We start from the raw sequence: 18078 nt of genomic DNA, 5'->3' as shown, positions 1-18078 counted from the left end.
AAGGCTGAATCCATCACCACCCTCAAGGGACCAATTACGTATTTAAAACAATAACCCAAGAGTAACCAGGAGGAAATTTTAAGGATTAATTTGTATGGCACCAGACCTCTGGACTAGATGATTTATGAAATCTGCAGCTCTAGATTTCGCAGATCTGATGCATCCACTGTCCTCTCTTCTTGGCTAAAACTTCTTCAGTACTCAGGTACCTGGACCACTGAGAGTCAAGGACAGAAATTGTCTTCTGTGTGGTCTCCATATTGCTAACCAGCCACATCAGTGGAAATATAAACAAGTTCCAGGAAATGACTTCATGTTTCCACAGAGCTGATAAACAATATGCTTGAAAATAAAAGTAATTTAGCTATGGTGGTCAGAGAATTCAAGTGAGTGGAGACTTTTTTCCTCCTCTCTAGAACCATGGCTTTCCCATAACATGTACATAACTATGTGGTGACGAAAGAATTTGAAGAAACACAGAAGATGAGTTATGTCTGTTAGTAGAACATTGAAGAGATCACATCATTTTCTTCCTAACTGCATCTTATTAATTTCTCTAGAATCAGTCAGAAAGTGAAGTGGGGTATTGGATGATGGGGCTACAATATTCAGCAGATTAAAATCAACAGCTGGGATGTTGGTAAGGCAGCTCTTCTCCTTGGCACCAACTGTGTTATTCATTTAAGAATGTCATTTGAAAGATCGGTGATTAGAGACTAATGCTGCTTATGTTCATGGCAACATCCACATTCTTCTAATCACGCTGACTCTATGCTGTGCTTGGATGAGTATGCTAGAAGATAAGGGAGGGGACTTCTACTTAAACAGGATTAGGCATAATCTTTCAGATAAAGGTAGAAGCAAATAATAATCATGTAAGTGTTGTAAATAAATTTTTCAAAACTTCTTATTTACAAATGAAAAAAAAATCCCTAAAACTCAAACTCTGTAAGGGAATTTTCCTTTGATCATTTAATTTGGGAAACTCTAAAAGTATTTGCCATTCTTATATTTATTATTCAGAAAATAACCTTGACTGTAATCATTCGACCTGATTGCGAAGCTCTTAAATAGCTTAAGTTTTTTTTTTTTTAACATTTGACAACCCAACTTTCTTTTCTAGAATGCAGCAGACAGAAATAATCTTGAAAAGCTAAGATGAAACCCAGTGTTCTCACAACATTGCTTGTCAAAGCAGAACTTTTCCTAGTTTAAGCCAGGCAGGAAAGGAAGACACTATTCAAGGAGAGAAGAGTGAGACAGAGAACAGGGCTAAGATCTAAGTCGGAATTAAACCAAGGCAGAATTGGAAAACCAAAGGCAAGAGAGCTTCAAACTCTGGGCAAAAAGGTCAGGGTCATCAACATTTGGTAGTGACACTACCCAGAGGAAACCAAACCTTTCTCCTTAATTCATGGAATGGAATTTATAGCTTCGAGTGACCTGTTTGGCTCCTGTTCTTCTACAGAGCCCAGGGACCAGGATGTTGTCTTCCCTGATGATTACGTGTTAAAGGAATACTCTTAGGTCCTTGGAAAAGACAGCTCTGCCTTGGGTTATGTACACTGCTGATGTTGCTGTGAGGTCACATTGATACCCCTTCTCATGTTTTGGGCCCCATTTCCTTCCCCCTCCCCCCTCCCAATGATACTTTTAAATTTTTATTCATCTTGAAATAGTTGTACTGAGGGGTTTCAATTTAGCATATTCGTTTTTATATCCAATGCATCTTGATCATTCAACCATCCTTCCACATATATCCCATAATTTGGGTGATGATGGTGGATGTGGGGCTTGAACCCAGGGGCTGGGTGCTGTCCTTCAGTCTCTTTGAGCTAGGGGCTAGATAGTGTTCTAACACTTGAGCCTAAGTGCCACTTCCAGTTTGTGATTTTTTTTGAGTGGGTAATTGGAAATAAGAGTCTCACAGGGACTTTTCTAAATTGGCTGGCTTTGAACTGAGATCTTCAGAACTCAGCCTCATAAGTAGTTAGGATTACAGGCATAAGCCACCAGCACCTGGCAAGGAACGTATATTTTTAAGAGAATGATTTTCTCCCACGCAACTTCCTTACCCTTAAGGAGAGCCGAACTAATTTCTATCTCCTATGTGGCTCTCCTAAGTGGCCATCTTCTGCTGCTTTTATTACCTAGCAGATGTTATTACCTTCAGTTCCCCTGGGTAGCATCATTTTGTAATAATAGCCAGATTTAGAAGAATCCTGTATTTATCATGCAGGCTTCTAGGTCAGCAGGATTTAGGCAGAAAGTGGCTTTTAATGTCCGATTTCAGAAATTAAACTTTTACATGGAATTTTTTTTTCTACTCACCTAGGAGTCCAGACAATAAATATGACTTTCAAATGTCTCAGCTTTAAACTGATCTCACATGTTTGCTTCCACTGGGATTTGTGTGTGTGGGGCTACCAAATGCAAATGTTAATATACATGTACCCCTTTTGGCCATATCTATGGGAATTAAAATATTTTATTATCTTTAAATACACACAGGAGTTGCCATTTGATGTTATGAATACGGTACATCTTGATCAAAACCACCCCTTTCAACCTTCTTACCCATTACCCCACCACCACCTTAATCCCTTCCTTCACTTTCCTTAATTTTGTGGAATATTGGATTCATTATCACTCAGCCTCAATTTCATGTCATGACACTGATTCCTTTATGATGAGACTGTACTAAAATTTCTGAATGCAAGCCCAGAGATGTATTTTCTGATCAGCTTAAATTCTCAGCTTTCTGAGTGGGTAGGATTACTAGACTGAGCCACTGGTATCCAGTGCTCTACTGCATCTTATATGAAGACACCGATTTCTTTTTCTGATAAGTACCAAGATGAAGAGAACTGAGATAGCTTCAGAGTAATTGTGTCTTACTCAATAGTTCTACTTGTATTTGAAATATCTTCAGAGAAATGGAAAGATTTGGAAAAAATCATATTAAGTGAAGTAAGCCAGACTCAAAGGACATAGGCTCAATGGTTTCCCTTATTTGTCATAATCAGTAGAAACCCTGGGCTCTACTAACAGAGATGTACAATAGAGAAAAACCTAGATACATAAGGCCATATAGTATGACACTAAATGAAAGGACCTCCAGCATATAGAAACAAAAGCCATATAATGAGTGATTGTTGTCCTTAATGTACTATGTTATCCCTCATCTCTTTTGCTGTCCCTTGGCTATAGTATTTCACTTTGTTATCTGATATATTGTATATATGCATATTTGGTTATTTGAAATCGGATAGGGAAGGGGGGAAAACAAGATGAGGGGCGGGGGTGGGGGGAGAGAAATGGGGACCAAAACATGAGAAAGGGTATCAATGTTTGAAGTAATGCACCTTCTATCTGGTGAATATAATGTAACCCTTCTATTATTTACAATAAAAATACATGGAAAAAATATCTTCAGACAACCCAGTGAGACAGGCTTTCTTTTAGGTCTTTTCCCCCCTCATAACTGTGATGGAGATTACATTGCTGAAGTCTTCAGACTGATTTACTAAAGACACAGTTTCTGATATTCATTTTACTCTAAATATTTCCGATCCTGTGAAAATGAAGTAACATTTATCCTGTGGCGTCCCTGTGGGCATTGATGTATATGGAAGGATCATGACGACTATAAAAATATAAGAAAATGGACATTAGTTATGAGAAAAAAATGAGTCCATTTTTACAGGCCTTAATATTTATGGGTCTTTTAACATTGCCTTATAAAATCCAAGGTACTTTGGAGACTATCCATGTAGTGCATATTTTTAACAAACTATAAATTCATAGGTCATATCAGTGAAACATTCCACTTTTCAACATCATTTTTTGTATTTGATTCTTTTTTTATTGTAATTAATAGAAGGGTTACATTATATTCACCAGATAGAAGGTGCATTACTTCACATACATTGATACCCTTTCTCATGACATGGTCCTCATTTCCCTCTCCCCTCCCCCCGCTCATCTTGATTTCCCCCCTTCCCTATCCAAATTCAAATAATCAATTAAGCACATATAAAATATATCAGATAACAAGGTGAAATATTGCAACAATATGAGATAACCAAAGGACAGCAAAAGAGATGAGAGATAATATTAAGGACAATAATCACTCATTATATGGCTTTTGTTTCCTTATCCTGGAGGTCCTTACATTTAGTGTCATACTGTTTGGCCTAATGTCTCTAGATTTTGTTCTATTGTAAATCTCTGCTAGGAGAGCCCAAGGTTTCTACTGATTATGACAAATGAGGGAGACTATTGGGCCTATTCAACATCTTTTTTTTTAAGTTATTTTTTTTCCACTTTTCAACATCTTATATGCAGTGAGTTAAAATATTCTATTTTCAGATACATACTAATTGTACTGTAAATCTTCTGGACTCTTAGAACTGACAGAAGTTGGAATATTTTAGCAGGTGCCCCCATTAAAACTCAAAAAAATCAGAGAAGGAGGGACTTTGTGGTAGAAGGCTGTTCTCCAGAGGGAAGACAGAAATCTTCACAGGTTGGGGAAAATAGGACAAGAATTCTTCTGAACTGAACATTTAACCTGCTTGAGTTTTAGCAGATTTTTATGAGAAGCTATGCATTAAGTCAATGATTATAAAGCTGGGAATTAGTGGCTACTGAGCTCTCTCTATATAAACAGCATTAAAAAGGAGTGAGTAGTTTAAAAATCCAAAAAAAATGTGGAAATAATGAAGACACAAACCCTAATTTTCAAAGGCAGGTAGTGTAGTTTTGATGGTGGGCAGTTTTGTGATTTCTAAAGGGATTTGAGGCAATAGAGAAGGGGTGAGAACTGACAGAAGGTGGAGGTAGTAGTTGAAGGCCACAAGAAAATGGAAGCACAACAAACTTCACTAAATTTAAAATAGATAAACTAAATTTGATAACATGTTGTCACTTAGATGCTAGAAATGGTTCTCCATGTAAAGCGCACATGTGCTTTATTTTGTTTTTATTCTTTCTTTTGGCCCTCTTGTGACCTTGGATACAACCACAGGAATCTGCGAGAGCTATGATACATTTTTTGATTGGGCTTTGACTTTATTTTTTTTGAAGTTCTTCCAAAAATCAATAATGGACCCAAATTCCATTTCCCCCACTACACTGATGCATTTTTATAAGCACACTATAAATTATCAATGATTCAGTTGTTGTATTGTAGAGACCTAACCATTCATGAGTGCAATGGGTTGCTAGTATTCTAAGGCAGGGTCATTCAACAGACCACTGCTCTCTGCTCCTCAGAGGAGAGTATTTAAATCTCAACAAAGTAAACCACCAGATTTGGTGGTTAGGAAGAATGGAAAAATGATTTTCTGAATAGGTGGTAGATTCCCTTCATTATTTTTTATTACTTATGCAGAGGTAATAGTTATCTAAAATGGAAAGTCATTCGTTAAATAAATTCATTTTACGGAACGAATCTCATATTTAGTACTGAGATTACCAGCAGACAAAGTAAAAGTGTGGGGTATTTGATGAAACTCTCAGCTTGAAAAAGAAATACACTAGTTTCAGCAAAGCTTTTACTGATGCTGAGACCCAAAGAAAATTTATCATATACTGTGCATTGCTATCTTCCTATGAAACCAGAAGTAAGAAATTTTGTTTTCAAATAATAGCTAGTTAGGACAATAAAATAACTCTGAGGTTCCCAGGCATGGGGACAACAAAGGAGCTGAATTCTGGATTCATGGTTCACTAGACAGAGAGTGGTATCTGGAAGGTACATTTTCTAAAAGTTTCTCAAAGATGCTAATGAGACTAGTCTGGTAGAGACCAGTTGTTTAGGAGTCCTGTGCTTTGGGAATACCAATCCATTTGATTTTCTTAGAAGGATAACTACCTTGATTCCCTCTGGAGTCTCTTTATGTAGTATGGAAATAACAAATAAACTTGATGGAAGGATGCATTAGAAACAATCTTTCAAGCTCTACACTGACCCAAAGCAAAAATATACCCAAACACTCATAGGATGCATTTTTGCTTTAGGCAATAAGAGTTAAATTAAGCAAATATAAGATAGCTTAAACACTTTTTAAAATCACTTACTGGTCTCTGTGCTTGCCAGTACATCGATGCTAATTTAAGGGTAATCTCCCAGTGGAAATGTCTGCAGACAAGGAGTAAACACTGAGGATGGAATGAAACATGGCAGTACATGCTAAGAAGCACAGCAAGGCCCTCCTCTTAATACTCTTCATGGTCCACCTGCACCTCTTCTTCCTCCTCTTTCCCATTACTCCTTATATCCTTATATTTTGTTGTCCACATTTTAACTACAAACTGAAACATCAAAGAAAATCATTTCTCCATACATTCTACAAATATCGCGGAGAGACCAGGCTACTTCGTTGCATTTAAATCATAGATGTTTAGATTAGATCATCATTATCCACTACACATGGCTACCAAGCCCTTGAAATGTCCATAGCCTACACTGAGATGTACTTTAACCTACGCTGGAGTCTCACTTATTTCATATGAAAAAAACCCAAAGGTATGCGCATTATTCCTGTTTTAGTTCACATTGGAGGGTTTTTAATATACATGAGTAAAATAAATTATGAATTGTAAATTACAATTTGTGCTCGGTTCTTCTCATGTTAATGTCTACTAGAATTTTCACAATGGCCTAAGTGGCTCATGTTTCCATCCAGTGATTCTAGCTGAAACCTCTAGCTTATTTGAATCCATCCCAGTTCAAAGCTCACTGTGTTGCACACAGGGACAGCCTTTGGTGGAGTGATTGGTGAGAGCTGGGCTAAGGCCAGCACTATCTCCGACCATGTCAGCGTTCAGTCTGGATTCCTTATCTTTAATTCCTTTTCATCTACCAGGGGAAGGAGGTTATAGCTTCTTTTCTGATTCATTATTTAATAGCTTATTTCTTCCTACACAACTCTTCCGTGCAGCCATCTTGCAGCTTATTTCTTTCCTCAACATTTGTATATTATAAACCTTATAATGAAACAATATTTGTGCATAATTTCATGTTTCTTATACTAAGGGCCATATCAGGTGATACTAAAAGTTTCTAATATATATGACAGGGAGATTTAATTCATAAATAAATAAGACATATTCCGCAATTGGTCTTCATCATGTACCTGTATCAGATGTCATAAACACTGTTGAAAATTCTTTAGAAATCATTTTCAGTGAAAAGTTATCTAGGTGACTATGCGTCCATTGTGAAGATGTTATCATCTATAACATATTGTCTGCCAGAGAGAGAAAAAGGGAGTATGAGCAAGAGAATTAGAGAGCAAAAATGGGAGAGAGAAACATATAATACATGGAAGTAATTTGGAGTAAAAGAAAGTCATTTATCACATAAATAGTAAGTTCTCCACAACAGAACCACAGACTAACTATAATTTATTGCAGAAAGAGAACATCCCATGTATGGTACTAGAAGGAAAAGTCAGAGATTCCATGTTTCTACCAGTTGAGTGGCTGAGCTCTTGTGGTTTCAAGGAGATCATTTGAGTGGGAAGTTAGTCAAGAAATATTCCACCAAGGAGCATTCTTGTTTAGGACTGACAGATACTTACGCATAGAATTAAAGGCTTTGAGATCAATCTTCACAAATTTATTTCAGTTGATTGGCAAATTGGATTGTTGTGTTGGTGAATAGTACAGTGTCTCCTATAAATTGATTTGTTAAATAACCTTATTTATTTCCTAAGCAAATAATTAAGTCTTGTGGACAGAGTCCACAGTTATTATTGCTAAAATGAGTCTCGGCTTCTCAAGAGAGAATAGGGGAAGAAATGAAAAATGTTTCTCTGAGCCCAAGACAATATAGAAATGTAAAATCAATACGTAAGAGGTAGTTTCAGCAAGAAATTCAAGCCTTATTAGACACAAAAATTAATCGATATCTTAGGACCCAGAGGAAACAGCTGTTCCATGGTACAAAGAAGATGAAGGTGAAGATTGATCAGTCCAAGCTCGAATAGTAAGAACTTTAAAAGGAACAGAATGGAGTCAATTAAAGAGTGAATTAGAGAATAAGGAAAACAGTGTAGTTAATTCTTGTTAGAATTTGACATCTTCAGAATAATTTTTCAGGAGATTTTGTTTCTTCCCATTTGTGACCATTTTAGAGGCATTAAAATATAGAAAATATGAATAGACATTAATTAAGTTGCACTGTCCCTATAAACTGACATATTGAATTGGAACCCCTTTAAAGACAACTGGAAATAAAATTGCTACCAAAACCACGAATAGACATTGCCTTTTTCATCCACATACAAAGAAATGGGAAACAAAAAGAGAGTTAACAGATTTAGCAGTCAAATATGACCACTATTACCACTAAAGAGGCTCAGTTAAAGATATGGATTAATTTTAATCTGCTTGAGTGCCTTCCTGAATATACACAACTCTTCAGTTTTCTTTTTCTTTTCTTGAGTTTTCTTTTCTTTTGTCTCTCCCCTCCTTCCCTTCCCTTCTCATTCCCTTTTCCTTCCCTCCCTCCCTCCTCTCCTCTCCTCTCCTCTCCTCTTTCTTTCCCTTCCCTCCCCCTTCTCTCTTCCACTTGAGCCACACCACTACTCTCTGCACAAAGCTGACCTCTTTTTGAGAAATGCCTTCTCTGTCAAAATGGTTCCTTACTTAACTTCTGAATTGATCTGCCATTGGATGTATCCATAATTCATAAGTCCACCTCAGGTCTATGTTGAAATTCTCTTCATCATAAAAATCATGGCCCTTGCTGCTGAGTTCTAAAGCTTGAGGGTTCACATGTAAAGAAATCCCCTCAACACACGTAGACACATGCCATAGCAAGCCTCTCTAACCAATTTGATCTCCTCATTTCACTCTTTATCCTGCATTCCTTACGTCTTCCTAGAAAGAACCACAATGTGCTTGTTTGATCCACCAATATTTCCCTCACAGGTTTTTTTGGACAGGGTTCAGGAGCCCATTTAATATTAATTGGGTAAAAGTGGAACAGTCTGAATAACTTAAAGTCAAGGGTAGAGAGGGCCTTGATCTTATAAAAACCATGAGGGATTTCTCATTATGGGAAGTGGGGACCCCAGCAAGGAGCTGTGGCTGACATGGTGTGGGAAGAAGAGAGGACCTAGGAGAAGAAATCACAGCAGTGGCAGGAGATGAAGTGGAAATGTGAAGTTTGGGGGAATGGAATCCCAGGCTCACTGAATTCTGTTCATTTTGGCAGTAGGACTGAAGACCCTCTTTTCACGGTGCTTGTCATTCTTGATATACTTCTTGCTTCTGCAAGAAGCAACATTCTTTCTCAAGGGAGTTATGAGCTTTTAGGGAAGCCTTTCTTCTTCTTCCTGCAATTTGGACTCAGTAATAATGCATCGTATCAAATTCTTCTGAACCTTTTAGTTTGGAGGTTTATTATTATTATTATTATTATTATTATTATTATTATTATTATTATTGTCTGTACATCTGTACACATCTCCAGGCAGGTAAAAAGCTTCTCCTTCTCAGAGCACATGTGGCATAGTGGGAATGTCTGGATACTCTAACATGATCTGCCTATTTATAATTCTGTAACCTTGATGATTCCTTCTAAATCCCCTTCGCCATGGATCACATTCACAAGATCCAGAGACTAGAAATGATAGACATTCTTTGTGGGACTGCTAATCTGACTACCACAGACAGAAACAATGGAGTAGGGGCTAGTGGCGTCCAGAAGAGTTCAACAAGGCAATAAAATGAAGAAGATGCCAAGAAGGAAATCATCAGGGAGGAATTTCACAAGCTCTCAGGACAGATGTGTTCACTGCTACTTATTACTTTCCATTTTAACATTCCAGTACAAAGAAGCTTGGTATTGCCTACCATGATACCACCATGTTATTAGCCCTAAAGTTACATCTTACATTTACTTATGGTGTTCTGTGGATCTAAAACTAGCTATCTTCCTAATAGCCATTGAAATAATTGACTAAAACTAGTGTTTTATTATCCATGACTTAACTGAAAAAATAATTACGGATTACTCAGAGCTAAACTCTTTATAATGTTGTGGGATAAAATATGAATGAATTGTAATCAATAGGCAATTTCTCCCCCACCATGTCACACTTACAAATTTTACCTTTAAAAGTGGCTGAAAATACAAGATTCCATCCACATACATGTGGGGAAATGGAAGCAGTAACTTGAGATGATGGGTGAGGTTGGGACCGATGGGGATGAGTGATGAAAGGGTTGACATGGGTTAAAATGCACTGTACTCAGAAACTGACATGCTGAATTATAACCTCTTTTTATAACTGTTTTAGGATAATAAAATAAATAAAGCCAAAATGGTACATCTTAAAAAAATTAGAAAGTGACTATAAAGGGATGTCTAACCATGAGGAATAGATCATGAAAATCATTTCAAAGTCTTCCCTTCATCTAGCAAGATGAATTAGCATGTAATAGAGATTATTAATCATTGTTGGAAGATTAGCAAAATAATGTGCCACAAATCTTGTAGCATTTCTTAGTTAAAATATTGCACATATGTAAGCAAACCCAAAACTTGTTATAGAATTACTGTTCCATCTATACAAACAAGACCAATTACATAAACATGAGTTTGTATCTTCCTCACTGGTGGTATCTCACTTATGGAGGGAGATGTGGTAGAATCTTATCTCCTATGTTGTGTGGCATCATCTGGCATATCAATCCCCTCCTTGTTTCCTAATTATTTTTGTTCCTTTCCTGCTTTTATCTCCATCTTAAATCACAGCCATGATTTGTTTTGTCCTGTCTGTCTATCTATCCATCTATCTATCTATCTATCTATCTATCTATCTATCTATCTATCTATCTATCTATCTATCTTGTGCTGTTAATGGGACTTGAACTCCAAAGCCTATGCAATGTCCCTGAACTCTTTGCTCAAGGCAGCTCTCTTCCACCTGAACCACAGCTCCACTTGCAGCTTTTTGATGGCAATCATCTCACTGAATTTTGCTGTATAGGTTACCTTCAAAATGTGAGCCTCGGATCTCAGCCTCCTGAATAGGTAGCATTTTAAGTGTGAGTCACCTGCACCAGAGATCTTTTTCTTTTAATCCTTCATTTCCAGCTGTGGGGCTTTTGAGACCCACAGAAGGGTGAAGAAATGCAGAAGTCAGGCTTGTTCTCCCTTCCCCTGTTTAATGTAGAATCATCTTCTTAGCCTGGATCTCGTCAGACAGGCTTTCTCTGGAATCTATCAGTATAACACCCTGTCTTTCATCTTCTCTTCATATTTAAGACAATGAAAGAGACTGAGGGAAAGTTCTGGAATATTTATTTGATGATAGAAAAGGACTTTAACCAGAGCTAATATTGGATACTGGAAACTATTGCTGTACTGCAATTATTTATACTTTTTTGCCTTCAGTAATGAAAATCAGACATCCTGCTGCTCAGACGGTCTCTTGTGTTTAGTTTTAGATATCTAATATCAGTTCTATTGGTTTTTAATAAGTATAGCATGAAAATATATGAAAAAGTACCATGCTTGGCATTTTAGTCTATTTCCACTTCAAATATGCATACCTTGACCTGATGCATACCAATGGAACATAAATCTTTCATCAGCTTCTTTATAAATAACTAGACTGTCACTTAAAGTCACTTCAAAGTGCTCAGTTTATTTAACAATGGGGACAAAAAATCCATGTGTCTGTTGAGGAGAGCTGTTTTTTCAGTTGTCTTATAAAAAACATTTCCTTGAAAAAATCAATGCGTTGCCCTCCATTTGACCCAAGTGTAGGCATTCCCATCACAGACTAACAAAAGGTATGTTGGAAGTCAAAAAAAGTCTAACCTTTTTTTTCTAAGATCAGTTTTTTCTCAATAAATCCTACTTCTTCAAATGGCCTAGTCTAGAAATCCTGTGTCAGATATTCTCTAATTTTTATAGAAATTCACATTATAGAAAGCATGCAACATCATATGATCTATTCAAAGACATGATTTACAGAGTAATCTTTATAATAAATACATTATTTACATTGCCTTGGTACTCAAGAGGATGTTTTAGTTCATTGAACATTAGGAGTGATACAAATTATAACATAAAAGTTTGAGAATATATATTCACCTGTTAAGAAATATTATAATTATATAGAACATTTCCAATTTATGTGTTCTTGTGGTAGACAAACACCCACACAATTTTAGGACAGTAGGCTACTAGTTTCTTTTGTTGTTGTAGCCAATTATATACATTTATTGGCTTAAAACAACACAAAGTAGGGCTGGGAGTTTGGCCCAGTGGTAGAGTGCTTGCCTAGCAGACATGAAGACCAGGATTCAGTTCCTCAATACCACATACATACAAAAAGCCAGCAGTTGGTGCTGTGGCTCAAGTGGCAGACAACTAGCCTTGAGAAAGCTCAAGGATAGTGCTCAGGCCCTGAGTTCAAGCCACCGGACTGGAAAAAATAAAGAAAAAAGAAAAGAAAAACAACACAAAGTATCATATCACAATTCTGGATGTCAGAATGGATCTCAATGGGCTGAAATCAAGATGTCAGTAAAAAAATTCCCCCCCCCCCCCTCTCTCTCTCTCTCTCTCTCTCTCTCTCTCTCTCTCTCTCTCTCTCTCTCTCTCTCTCTCTCTCTCTCTGTGTGTGTCTGTGTGTGTCTGTGTGTGTCTGTGTGTGTCTGTGTGTTTGGAACCTCTAGGAGAGATTTTTATTTTTTGGCTTGATAACTGAACTCCTTGAGCCTGCCAGCAATTCTTGATTTGTGGCCCCTTTCAACTCCAAAGCCAGCAATGGCTATTAAATCTTCCTCATGTTGCATTTCCAACATATCTCTTCCATCTTTCAAAGACTCTAGTGTTAGTCAGACGCTGGTAGCACATGCCTGTCATCCTAGCTACTCAGGGGGCTGAGATCTGAGAATCACCCTTTGAAGTTGGTATATGGAAGGAAAGTCTATGAGACTGTTATTCCCAATTTACCAATAGAAAACCAGAAGTGGTGAAGTGCTAGCCTTGAGTGAAAAAGCTCAGAGACAGGGCTCAGGCTCTAAGTTCAAATCCTACAATTGACCCCTCCCCCCCCAAAAAAGAGATTTCTGTGATTACATTAGACCGAAGGGACTACCCTGAATAATATCTTCATGTTAAGATTTAGCTGTCTGGCAGTCTTAGTTCCATCTGTAACTCTAACTCTCCATTGCTTGGTGCTCCAATCTTGTTGTAACATGTAGCTGCTAGAATGAACACGTTCCTATATTTTTCCATTATTTGCCAAGATTGATAAAGATGCTGCTCCCATTTCTCTTTAGGGATTTCTCTCTGTCCCCCCATTATCCACACAAAGGGATTTTTGCTAATGTATACGTAATGTTAAAGAACAATGGCAGTGTTCAACATGGGGAAACAGAAACTGATTTCATGTCCATGCTATTGTCTGAAATAAGGGAGAAACAGAGCCCAGGCCTGGATACATATTCCCACTGGATCAAAATCTATGAGAGCTTTTAAGTGGGAACAAGGAGGTAGGAGACATTTGCATTTGATAGCTGGCTTTTTTTTCCCTAAGGAAAAGTAAATTTCCCCTTCTGTCCCTGTCAAGGCAAAGTTTTATTACCTAGAGGAAATTTCCTGCTGAGATTAAGTTTCTGCCTCCCTGTAGGACTGGGAAGTAATGGTGCCATCAAGTTTGATGGTCTTAAAGACAAGAGTCCCAGGCTTGGAGAAAGATAATTCTGCCACCGGATTTCAAAACTGCTTTTTAAACATCTCAAAGGAGAAGAATTTATAAGTAAACTATGAAGAGGGAAAAGAGAGAGCTGTGGGCTGAGGCCTCTCTACAGGGCAGTATTGAAGTGAGGTCAGGCCACAGAGGTAGAGGAAGATTATTTGGAGTCTAGACAAGCTGAATGAAATACCACAGTTGTCTAGGTATCTAGTATCTAGTATCTAGGTATCTAGTATCTAGGTATTCTAGTATCTAGAACCTGTTTTCTGCATGGAAGTATGCTGGCCTTCTCAAGAAGTTGCTTCTGCTTCTGGGACAAATGGCCACACCTCTTCTGTCATGATCTGAATGGTGGTGGACCTCCAAACTGCAGAACTCTGATCCCCACTATGTTGACATGAAGAGGTGGCCTTGTGTGAGGTGATTAAGTCACAAAGGTGAAGCCATTACCAATAGCATTAGTGCCCACTTTGAAAGAAGTACAGGGATCTTGTTTCTCCCTTTGACCTTGAGAGTATACATAAGAATCACTGTGGCACTAGTGGCACGGTGTGATATGTTACTTCTTTTTCCTCCCTCCTTCCCTCCATCTTCTTCTCCCCACCCCTCCCCACAGGTTCCTGTCTTACTTCTTCAACTCTTTCTTTCCTTCTTTTTCTCAGTCTCTTGTTCTGGAAGTCCGTGCACTTGAAACACAGAGTACATAGCCTTCTCCCTAATCGTAGAGTTCAATTGCTACTTTTCATTTGATAAAAAAAAATCTTTAAGTCGTATTAATGTGTATTGTATTCTTATCATAAAAGTACTTTAAAAAACACTAACACCAACCAAAGAAAACCAAAAGCACACAAAGAATTTTCTGGAGGTGACAGTTATGTCTAGTGCACTGGTTGTGGGAAGGTACACATGTTTATGTATGTATCCAAACTCATCAAATACATGTAGCAAATCAGTGAAAATTTTTGTGCCTTGTTTTCTATCTTTATTTAGCTAAAAATAAATCATTCCACTGTCAAACAGAAGAGAATTAACCCTGTTAGCTGTCATATAGCTGTCCAAATTATTACCATTAGGATGACAGAAAGAGCTGACTTTCCTCAATTTCTGCATCAAAGCCAGTGAACCACCTTCCAGCTGAAGCATCACCATGTTCTTCCACAAAATCAAGCAGTGAAAACAGATTTAAAATATGTAAAAGTATCAAGCAAGCCTTTAGAAAACAGGCTTGGATAAGGATAGGTGTTTTTTTTTTGAGCATAGAATTCAAATGAAGGGATGGATGCACAATTTGAATTTCAAATTACCTCCACCTGCGAAGACCTAGTCAACATGCTTGTCCCTTTCACATGACACTACTGTGTTTATACAGCAGTTAATAAGCGGAAAGGAGAAAGAGCAAGTGTCTACTTTGGTGAATGACAGCTTTGTCTGCCTTGACCTCTTGTAGTATGTGTGGCAGGGCTGTTAAATAATTTTCAACTCCTGAAGTTAATGAGCAGGAAAACAAGAATCAGTTTCCATTTTCAATTCTATGTCCTAAATGAAGGTGAACAGTTTCAATTAGTTTGATGGCAGGAGGAAAAGCTTTTTAATACTATTTTAATTAGCAGACATGTTCATCGTGTATACTCATCCCATACTTCTATTTAATTTGTAAACTTAATTATGGGATTGGTATAGTCCTCTGCTTCAAAGACCGGGACTACACCTTAATGTGTGTTAATTAATTAGAACTCAAAGTTTGAATATAATTTTATCTGTCGGTGATAATGGAGCCAAGGTGAAGGAGAGCACTGTAGTGGAATGTCTATGAGGAAAATGGATTAGAAGGACTCGTTAGAGTGAAGGTTGATCATGTCCGTGGAGTTTCTCTGCACTGTAAAAGAGTTTAAGCACCAATACCTCCAGCTACCATGGTTCCACAGGCCTTCATAGTAGTTGAGGCAGTGTGATGATAGCAGTCTGAGACATTCCTAATATTCAATAACACAAATGCAGCTTCCTGTAAACATGATGGGCATGTGGGTACCTGGAAAGCTCACAGTGCCACTTGTACTCTCTAGCCAGGGAGCTGGTGTTTGCAGAAAGAGAAGATGGTAAATGATGATGTTGTGGTCTAAAGCTGTAATGATGCTGTCAGTAAAATGCTTTAGATCATCTTCTTATTAAAAGCAATGCACCTTCATCATGAAGGTATCGAGCGCATTATAATTTGGAGCTTTATGTCAATCATCTCTAATCCTTCAGCACACAATTATTCTCTTAGATAGATGCAACTTGGCAGTTATGTCAGCTCAGTTGTCTGTGTCCAGACTCTACTTGTAACTTTCTATCAACTTAGGGTAAACTCCCCCACTTCAAGTCCAATGCCTTTACCACACCCTCCTTCTCCTTGTGCCCTTGTCTGCATTTGGCAAACTTAGAGAAAAACAGAGAGTTGACGGAGATTCTGACTTGTTCACACTGAGTGATTTCCATATTCATGGACCCTTCTCCACATTTGTGTCTACTGAGCTCACTGCCAGTCTGCCAGTTCTCCAGGGACATGTTCTTGGATATGAAGAACAAGGAAAAGAACATGCTAGTTTGCCTGTACATGAAATCAGAGAGATACACAGAATCAAGGCTATGTGGTGACTTGGATTTAAAGGAGAGTCATCGCTTATACTAAATGTGAAAAGATATTGACTGCTTCTACAAGGAATTTTCCTTGAGTCTGTGCTACCATGATATTCTATCTGAAAACAAAGGCTGAGGAATGCCATCATATTTGGGCATAGGACTGGAGGTGAATCTTTGGCTTGGCTGTGTAGTAAGTGGGCATTGGCCTTGAAAGGGCACCCTGCACCTGAGACACTGCTGGTACAGTGCACCTGTTCAAAGCTAGAGTCATTCCCATAATAAAAATGTTCAATAATGAGTTGTTTTGTGGATCATAGCTCACAAAGTGGCTCAAATGGGAGCAGAGAAACTGACACCCATGAGACAAAACCAGATACCACCCAACATGTATTAAGAATGCTAAAAAATGTATTCACAAATAGTTCACGTTTAGCATTAGAGTTTTTTACTTGATTACTTTTTCTATTCACATCTCTCTGACAGCTTTCATCCATGCATAGGAGTATGTAATGGAACGTGGCAAAGTCTTTTTGGTAGCTTGCCTGGCAATGTGGTCTTTGAGGATGCATGCTTCCTTATGCAGTCATGAGGGTTGGGACTCTCACTGCATCCCTGCATGTACCAAGGAAGACTGTCCTGTCCCAATCCTCCATTACCGTGAAAATTTATAGTAAGCTACAAGGTGTCTGAAAACTCCTTCTGCAATGGGTGACCAGCAAATGTCATTCAGACACATCAATAGCACAAACTTAGGATAGCATTCTGCCATCTTCCTGTTGAAAAATTCCTTTTCAAAGGCATGTGAAAAATAAACTGAAGAATGGCTACTAGAGAAACAGGAAAGCATGGAGGATATTTTTGAAGAAAAACAGATGGGAAGGTAATTGTTTATCTCCTCTAGGGTAGGAATAGGGGTGGTGAGAAAATAAAAAAGATTAGGTGTGAAATCCAGGTGGGAAATTTGGAAGCCATCAGGATGTTCTGTAAGGAGAGGAGGAAAGTAGCAACTCAAAAGTAGAGTGAGGGGGCTGGGAGTGTGGCCCAGTGGTAGAGCCTAGCATGTTCAAAGACCTGGGTTCAATTCCTTGGTACCACATACACAGAAAAGGCCAGATGTGGTGCTGTGGCTCAAGTGGTAGAGCTCAAATATATATATATATATATATATATATATATATATATATATATATATATATATATATATATATAGTCCTGGGCTTGAGCTCAGGGCCTGAGCACTATCCTTGGACTTTCTCAAGGCCAGAGCTCTACCACTTGAGCCACAGCACCACTTCTGGCTTTTTTCTATGTGTGTGGTATCGAGGAATAAAACCTTGGTCTTCGTGCATGCTAGGCAAGCACTCTACCACTAGGCCAAACTCCCAGCTCAGAGCTCTAATCTTGAGAAAGCCCAAGAACAGTGCTCAGGCCCTGAGTGCAAGCACAAAGACTGGCAAAAAAAAAAAAAGGTAGAATGTGGAGGAAGTAATGGAGGATATTTAGAGAGACCAGAAAACAAATGAATTGAGTAGGCATTTGTTATTCATGCCCAGGGCTCAGAAATGTTCTGCATCAAGTGGTACACATTCTGGAAAGGGGAGGGTTTAGGGAGAGTGCACAGAAGTACCTTTGCCTGCCATGAGGGGATATAGGCGGAGCAGGAGCCCAGAGCTGAGCTCTAGATCATCCCTGCATGGAGGAGATGCCCCAAATGGCACAACAG

The 18078-nt window shown here is 38.2% G+C and overlaps 1 pseudogene; it reads right to left on the bottom strand.

The window, feature by feature from the left end:
- Positions 1-7920: 7920 nt before the first annotated feature.
- Positions 7921-17124, bottom strand: LOC150048881 (uncharacterized; annotated as a pseudogene).
- Positions 17125-18078: the final 954 nt, after the last annotated feature.

This window comes from Megascapheus bottae, chromosome 21, assembly GCF_031878675.1.
Source record: "Megascapheus bottae isolate mThoBot1 chromosome 21, mThoBot2.hap1, whole genome shotgun sequence".
Classification (NCBI taxonomy): domain Eukaryota; kingdom Metazoa; phylum Chordata; class Mammalia; order Rodentia; family Geomyidae; genus Megascapheus; species Megascapheus bottae.
Note: the sequence above shows the minus strand (reverse complement) of the source record. Positions and strands in the feature narration are given on the sequence as shown.